The sequence below is a fragment of the Chinchilla lanigera genome, unplaced genomic scaffold (genome assembly GCF_000276665.1).
Source record: "Chinchilla lanigera isolate Chin_1 unplaced genomic scaffold, ChiLan1.0 scaffold00007, whole genome shotgun sequence".
NCBI classification, from domain to species: domain Eukaryota; kingdom Metazoa; phylum Chordata; class Mammalia; order Rodentia; family Chinchillidae; genus Chinchilla; species Chinchilla lanigera.
Genome location: NW_004955408.1, coordinates 13,353,887 through 13,362,707, shown reverse-complemented (window position 1 = coordinate 13,362,707; position 8,821 = coordinate 13,353,887). Strand labels below are relative to the sequence as shown.

The window sequence follows — 8,821 nt, the reverse complement described above, 5'->3', positions numbered from 1 at the left end:
GACCTTGCGCTTGCCAGGCAGGCGCTTTTGCCGCTGAGCTAAATCCCCAGCCCAAGATTCTTGAAATCCTAAATTCTATGTTACAATCTTTTCTCTGCCCAAGTTTAAAGCACTCTTAAAAGATTTTTCTTCTTTCTGAAAAATGCATTTTCTGAAATAGTGGGCAAAGGGTAGGGTTATATATGTAGGAGAAAGAAAAGCCAAGAGAATAGTAGATAAATTATATGGTGGGGAACAAAATATACAGTGCATATTTGAAATAAAAATATATTACAGTAAAAGACACATTGCCACTAATCCTCTGCAAAATACTCCCTGTGGAATCAAGGAATGGAGGAAGGAGAAAGGGGAGGTAAAAAGAATTAAGATGTGTTATATACATGTACCAGCTCCCCATGATGAAGATAATCATTATGCACTGCAAACATGTCCTAATAAAAATTTAAATTAAAAAGTAAAAGAAAACTACTCTTCCTTACTTCAAGAACACTTGACCTATTATTCTTGCCACTGTTTAAAGTAGTTCTGGAAGTCCTCTTTCATGAGTGCCTTTATGTGGTATGATAAAATTATGATGAACTCTGCTGCCAAGGGCTGTCCAGCAGAAAGGGAGGCTCGTAAAACATTAGCGTGTCCTCATCCGGTCATTTACCGTATCTGGCACCATGCAACTTCTGGCTCTTCCTCAAAGTCTAAATGACCATGAGAGGTAAACGTTCTGAATCAATTTAGGACATTGAGATAGCCACAACAGTGCAACTGAAGATACAAAAGAGTACTACGAGTAGTGCTTCAGACAGTGGCAAGAATGGGTCCTTGAAGTGAGGGGGACTATTTTAAGGGGGATTCATGACAACGTATCTATTACTGTAATAAGCTTTTAAAAATTTAAACGCTCACTGTATATTTCTTCATGCCTCAAATGTAAGACTGTGAGACCACTTGTTGGCACAGTTTACAGCCCTGGGAGTGAAAAGAGGGAAAGAAGATGGACCGGTTTGTTTATTTGTTTTACATTCCTAATGGCAAAATATTCAGACTACAGGTGGTCTTCCTCAGCTTATATATTTACAAGCAATTAACTCAGTTCCTTTAGGAAAATAGGAGTGGGAATTTGGTTGGAGGGCTGGATTGATGGTGACTTTTACTCCTTACAACTTTCTAGATATTTTTCCTTTGTACCATAAATGTATTTGTATGTTTATTAGTTTTAATGCGATTCACCAAAATGCTATTAAATGACTTTGAAATTGCCTGTTTTCATCACTATTGTCATGTGTTTTGCCTGGTATGATTCAACGCCTGAGGCTGAGTAACTTCTAAAGGAAAGAGGTTTATTTAGACCACAGTTTTGGATGCTGCAAGTTCAAACAGCCTGCCACTGCCTCATGGCAAGGGCATCATAAAGGGACCACATGAGAGAGAAGGCGTGAGATCACAGGACAAGGAAGAAAGCCCAATTGAGGGGAGTGGCGGGTCTTGCTGCTTTTAATAACACAGTCTGGCAGGAATCCAATGACCTAACAACTCATCAACAGTCGTGTTTCTTACAGTTTCCTTTGCCTACCATATCATCACATGGGAAACTCCCCTCCCAGTATGCCTTCTTGAAGAACAACACTGAAACTATATTCAAATCGTAGCAGCCACTGTGCCCCTCATGAGACCCACACTATTCAGAAATCCAGGTGTTTGCTTGACTTCTTAGGCTTGGGCCATATTATTGATGCCACAGTTAGAGCAAAACAGGCTAGGTAACTTACCAGCTTCTGTCCACCCAGTCTCCAGGCATTGAGAAGGTCTAGAAACTGTTGCTAGGATGTGGTTTCAGGAATGCTGAGCACAGTGTGAATTCCCATCATTTGTCAATCCCCGAAGTCCAGCATCAGAAGGGATGAACTCTAACTCAGTAATGGCAGTAAGTCATAGGAGTGGTTGGTCATTAGCAAATTTACCCATTAGTCGAAGTCAGCTTGTCTGATTAGCTAATTGCCACCACCCACCCCTTTCAACAGAAAGCAGAACCTAAAGAAGATAGAAAAGGATGGGCTCAATTTGATGAAAGACAAAAATAAATATTACAGCTCAAAAGGTTCCCATGGATGATCGACTCAGGAGGCTGAAAACTGTTTGGACTTTATCTATTTGTTTACCAGTGTTGTGATATTCTCATTGAATTTGGGTGTCTGTATGTGTACTTCCCATTTAATCCCCCACCTCTGTTGTCCTATACAGTGGTCCCGTCTGACTCATGGTTTAGTTTTCTGTGACTTTAGTTACCATGATCAACTATGGCTGGACAGTATTGAATGAAAAATTCTAGAAATAAATAATTGATAAATTTGAAGTAACTCTTACTACAGCATATTGTTATAACTATTTTGTTGCTGATTATTGTCATTAGTATATTATGGAGCCTGACTTATAAATTAAACATGATCATAGATAGGTACGTATGCACAGGGAAGACATAGTATATAAAATGCATCCATTGGGGGTCTTGGAGTGGATCGCCCCAAGGATAGGAGGGCACTTTTGTATGTGACTGTCCTTAAAGTTGTGATACCTGCTTGGTCCATGAAGTAATCCTACCAAGGCTGGCATCCAGGCTTTAGCACCTGTCCTGGTGATCCCAGCAGGATTATCAATAGATGTCCTTAAGATATTCAGGGCACCTAAATTAGGAGAAGAGATGCAAAAAGCAGTAGAAAAAAAAATGGACAAACAACATAATTTCTTCAAACCTCAGAAATCTCTGAATATCTCCTATTCAGTGGAATTATTATGGCCTCACTTGGATTTTGGAGAAGACCTAGTTAGAGAAAGCAATAGCGTTGACTGGAATACAGAAGGCCGCTAGTGGATGTTTCTTTCCTCTCCTTCTTAGAAGACTCAGCATGCTTTTCAACACTCTTGTCTATAACTCCACATACATTTCCTGAAGTAATTGGTAAGGAGCAAATATGACTGAGGAATTTCTGGGAGGAGAGCTGAGATGGAGCAGAAGTAAGTGCTCTGTCCGTTGTCCCTTGAACAGGTTTTTAACAGCGGTCCCCACACAGTCCATCACAGCAGTAGGAGCCTTATGGCAGCTCTACTCAAAACTTGGGCTGGGCAGGGTATTGATACCACTCATCCTGGCAACTGACTGTACAGAAACAATCCAGCCAGTGGCAGAGATCATCGTCACAGTCAGTTGGCTCACTGAGTGTGTTTCCTTGCTTGTTTTTTCAGGGAAGAAGACATTCCACAGCCAGATTCTTGGCCTCTAGGTTATCCCGTGTCTGTTCATTGTCGGTGCACGAATCAACAGAGCCAGTCATCTCGGCCACCTAACTAAAACTTTGGCCCATGGAGAAGCAATCTTCATTGGATGGTGCAGGAAGCCTCCGTCCCAGGGCTGGCCACGGTGTGGTCTCCTGAGCTTAGTACCCTGCTCAGCACCCTTCGCTGGGTGCACCTGAAGGACGCTCATACCCTGGGCCAGTCTCCTGTGTCTGTCTGTGTATGGGTGAACATTAACCAGAATTTCAATGACTAAATGATTAGATCAAAATTGAAACCAGGAGGCCTGGTTTGGGATGAAATCTTGGCATGTTGGTACGTGAAAACAGAGCCGCATTTTCCCTTCTCTTCACCCGCATGGTATTACCTTTGTTTGGATTTTCCATGGAGTTTCCTTTCTTAACACTTGGTCCTTGGGTTTTTTTTTTTTTAAATCATTTTACACTAATTTCCTCTTTGTCACTGCCTGAGTCCTACTCTTCCCTCTGCCTCTGCCTCTTCCACATGACTTTTCTTCTGCCCTGTGTCCTTTCTGTGGGCATTACTTGGGATATTTCTGCTCTTCCTGAGAACTGAAGAGCCTGTCAAAGAGAGAGAGAAAGTAGACTTTGTTGGCTAAAGACAAGCACCCTGGTGTCAGCTCTGAGTGGGAATCGAAGATTTGTCCCTTAATTGCAGTGTAATTTTGGGAAGTGATCTAGTTACCCTCAGCCTCAGGTTTTTCTTTTATATCTTAACAAGTATAAAATACTTAATTATATAGTCAAAAGTCATGTGTGTGTGTAAATGCCTTAGCAAAGTGCTTAGTACCTGATACTCTAAATAAAATTTAGCCTATTAGCCTATTTTTTTTTTAAAAAGATTACCACAATCTCCCTTGTCCATCAGGGTTTAAATTAATAGAGTCCAACCATGTTATTTGATGGGCTCTTTCCAGATCACACATGGGTGTTACAAGTTTTAGTTACTCTTCTACTTTCCAAATATATTCTAGTCTCTCTGTTTTGCATATTAGCACTCCGAATAATATTCTAACAAAAAGGTTCTATCTATGACAAAATTTTTCTGGGTTGATTGTAACTGATTTTTTCTTGTCCTTTCACCAGAGTTCTCAGATTGTTCTTCGCTCCTGATGAGTGGCTCCCTGACACAAAGAATCTACTTCATCACTGTTCCACTTCTGTCACTTCCTTCTAGCTACAAACCCCTCTCTTTCCTTTAAAATGTGAAACTGACCCAGGCATGGTGGCACACGGCTGTAATCACACTATTAGGGAGAGAAAGATTGGAGGATCACAGCTTCAAGGCCAGCCTAGATAACAGACCAAGACTCTATCTCCAAAATAAAAAATAAAAAACATCCTTGTCCTCATCTCTCAGAGTTCAGTGGTGGAACACCACACAGTTGCATCACTCTAGTGCCAAAAAAAAAAAAAAAAAAATCCAAAGTGAAACCAACATTTTAAAATGTGAAACATTTTCAATATAAATGAGCTATAGAGAAGTTTAGACTCCCCATCAGACTTGGTGGAAGTTCTTCACTATCAGATAATGAAAGAGAGTCACAGGGCTCTTGGTTTCATTTCAATAAAGCTGATTGCCCATTTTCTTTATCATGTGAGAAATGTGGTTACACCCAGGATTTCACACAAGAGCTTGTGGTTGTGAATTGAATCCAACAAAGCATTCTCTGTACTAAGCAATGTTGTTTCACTACCTTAAAATGTAACTTACGTTGAAACAAAAAACAGTCTGATCTTATTAAAAACAGATCAGAAATGAAGATGACCATTAGGACCCATGATTGCCTCAATGGTCACCTGGAGGTAGAGGACTCCTGCAGCCTAGTGCTCACAAACATGTGTACAGGTTTCCGTAAGTGCTGCGCTTCCAGCAGGCAAGTGCAGGTTCGGCCTTCTGCCTCCACATCTGTGTTGCACCCTCATAAGTGTAAGTCATGTGTTTTGCTGAGGGAGGTAAGGAGAAGAAAGAGAAGAATATGATGACGAGAAAGGGACCCTCAGTTCCCCATGGCTACTCACCTGTTCCCGAAAATCTTAGTACGTGAGAACCAGCCACCAAAAGGGGAAGGGGCCAAGAGACCAGAGAAAGAAGCAGAAAAATGGATTGGACACAAGGCAATTTATTAAGGAGGTATGGACAGAGGCGCATCTTGGGCAGATGAATCCACACCCTCCAAGGCAGGGAGAAAGGTTTATACGCTAAGCTAGGCAAAGTTAGGCCGAAGCCAATGGGAGTGTACATGGGCTTTCTCGAAAACTATTCACATGTCAAACATCAGTGAAGATACAGCCTGGGTTTCGGTGCCCAGCATGAAGTGTTCAGCCATCTTAACGACTATATGAACGACTTGGTTTGTCCAGTAGGGTTTAGAGTGGGCATCAGGGCAAAAGGGTGGTTACAGCCAAGGTGGTTGCAGTCATGTTGGTCTGGCTCCCCCTGCCTAGCCAGGTTGGGAGCCCACACTAAGGTAGGTGTGTCTTGGGTGAGCCTCGGTGCAGTTAATGTTCATGAAGAAAATGCTGCTTCAGGATCCAGAAAACCAAGGGAGACATTTGGTTCAAAACTCAAAGACAGCAGAACTTATGATACTTCCACACGTCACTGTATTCCCAGTGCCTGACACGCCACTGACATAGCAGAAGCATAAGCAAGGGCTGTTGAAAGACTGAAAAATGAGAGAATAGAAAAATAACTTAGGAAAGAATCTGCCTCCCCTATTTATTCCATGGTGGTCCACACTGTGACCAATGGCATTTCTGCTCCTGCCCCTGCCTTCCTCCAATCTCTTTTCTACTGTGCGGTAAGAGTAACCCACTGAACACATAAATCAGGCCCAATCACACCCCTTCTTCAAACTCTGTACTTATAATCATCTCTGTACTTATAATCATCTCTTTGTGTTGATCAACAAAACCTGTGTGCTATGGTCCCTGATTATCTCGGTGGCCTCACACTGGTCCTCATCTCTATTTGTATTCCAGCCTCTCAGACTTTTGCCTGCTCCTTAGACATCTACAGTTCACTCTTGCCACAGAGCCTTTGCACCTACCGGTCCATTAGCCTGGAATTTTCTTTCTCCAGATTTTCAAATGAAAACATCTTTCTTATGATTCAAAATTCATGTCAAAGGAGGCCTCCACAGTGAGGCCTTTTTTGAACTCCTACTTTAAAGTAACTGTCCACTCATCCTCTGTCACATTTCCATTGTCTTTTTCTTTACAGCACTAAGTACCTTGGGAGTTAGTTATTTGGCTTATTTATTTGGATTCATGATTACTCTCAGTTTTGGGGTTCCTTCTTTTCCTGCTCATAGCTGATGATTCTCCAGGTCCTAGCACAAAACCCATCACATAGTGAACCCTTGACAAATATTTTTTCACAATGAATAAATGCAACCTGGCATGCTAAGGGCTCTCTGGGCAACACCAGGGGCAAAAGAATTAGAGAGAGAAGACAGGGACTCCAAATAGAAGGTCCAAGGAAGAAGAAATGTGCATGATTATAGTTCATATTTGTAGAACTTACTGCATGCCAGATGTTTTTCCAGCGACCGGCATACAGTTCAGTATATTTAAATTATTCATTTAAATTTATAATCACTTTCCATTTAAATGTATTATCTTTTGTAATTCTCATGGTCACTCTTGAAGATAGGCCAAAGTATTATTTCTACTTCTTAGCTAAATAACTGAACAGAGAGGGTAAGGTCTTAGTACATTTTCTGTTCCTATAAAGAATAGAAGGTTATTTGTCCTCAATATCTAGTCTTTTTTTTTTTTTTTTTTTGTTTTCCTCCGGTACCGGGAACCGAACTCACGACCTTGCGCTTGCCAGGCAGGCGCTTTTGCCACTGAGCTAAATCCCCAGCCCCCTCAATATCTAGTCTTGCCCTTATTTTTTTGTAAGAGCCTGACATATTTGTAAGAGCTATGGATACCAAACATGTGAGTTTATGATTTCTGGTGGGCATTGATGACCTCCCCCTGTACTGCTGGGAAATCTCCAAAGAGACACCTCACCTCGAGCCTTGTACTACTCTAGCGCCATCCTTCACAGTACCACCAGATCTCACAAGACAGCTGAGAAAAGGGCTGGCCAGTCCGCCAGTACCAAGCCTGAGTTCACCGCTGGCACCCCATCTGCTGTGGGACATGTCCCCTCTGCTCCACAGTTCCCTCAGCTATAGAGTGGGGAAAATAATCGTACCTCCTGTCTTGGTCCCTCCAGCCTACTATAACAAGATACTGTAGACAGGGTGGCTTATAACCAACAGAGATTTACTTCTTACCTTTTACTTCTCATTCACAGTTGGCAGTAGAAAGGCAGGAAAGAAAGCCTGGAAGTCAAAGGTTGAGGTTGCAGCAGACTCAGCATCTGGTGAAGGTCTGTTTCCACATACAAAGCATCTTCCTGCTGTGTCCTCACTCAGAAGAGACAAGCTGTCTGTCTGGAGTCTCTTCTGTTAAGTCACTACTGCTAGTCAGAGCTTTACCACCTCCAAAAGCTCTCACCTTCTAATGCCATCGCATTGGGGGTTAGGATTTCAACATACAGCTCTGGGGGAGACATGATGGTTACAATCCTAACATCTACCTTGGAGGGGTCAGTGACATTTTAAAGACAAATTCCTCTGGCACATGTGTAGTATAAGGCCTAAAATTAAAGCACAATATTATATGCTTACCTAACATCTAGGGAGAACCTCAAATGGCATAACCCCTCTGCACTCTGCTTTTGAGGATAAATTCTCTTAACATTCTTTTAGCAGGGACCAGGTGCAGGTGCTGTTTTTCCCTCATATTCAGGCTTCTGCTCTGTGCCAGCCTGCAGAATTGTTGGAACAAGCCAATTACATCCTGCGGCGGGAACCACAGTGCACCCCACACCCTGCCTCCCACCCCTACTGAGTCATGCCCCACTCAGACACAGGTGTTCCCCAGGTGGCCTGCAGGACTGGCGGTGGTCAGATCTCTTGGCTGCAAGTATGTGTGACCAAAAACTGCTGCAGATCTCACCTGCCCGGGGTGAAGTGACACACTTTAACCGTCTCTAGAACCTTAGGTTAGGAATCCCAACCTCACTAATGGTGTGACTACGAGACAATGAAGACAACGTAATCAAGTGCTCACTCATGGGGCTGCTGTCGTTCCTTGAATAACTACTTTTTATAGAAAGAAAAGTAACGGGGCTGGGGATTTAGCTCAGCAGCACAGCGCCTGCCTGGCAAGCGCAAGGTCGTGAGTTCAATTCCTGGTACTGGAAAACAAACAAACAAAAAAAAAGAAAAGTAACATTTACCTTTGCATTTTAGAAAGCTATTGTATATAAGTTATCTCATTTAAAGTGATCAACAGCTCAAGGAGGTATGTGTTATCGTCTCCATTTTTATCTAAGGAAGATGAGGCTCAGAAAGGATGATTTTTACAATTGGGATCAGACCAATATCAATTGTTTATGGAGCCATGATGATGTCAGGTGCCATGGAAATACATTAGCTCATGGTTTCTCCAGA

The 8,821-nt window shown here is 42.3% G+C and overlaps 1 long non-coding RNA gene across 1 annotated transcript in view; it reads right to left on the bottom strand.

Annotated features, from left to right (window-relative positions):
- The window catches only part of LOC106147236, a 15,582-nt gene extending 7,413 nt beyond the window's left edge, over window positions 1–8,169 (bottom strand). Inside the window, exons 1-3 of the long non-coding RNA XR_001232011.1 lie at window positions 7,598–8,169; window positions 2,567–3,866; window positions 1,764–2,025 (exon numbers count right to left, since the gene is read on the bottom strand). This is a non-coding gene — a long non-coding RNA (uncharacterized LOC106147236). The remainder of the gene's footprint in view (window positions 1–1,763; window positions 2,026–2,566; window positions 3,867–7,597) is intronic.
- Window positions 8,170–8,821: the final 652 nt, after the last annotated feature.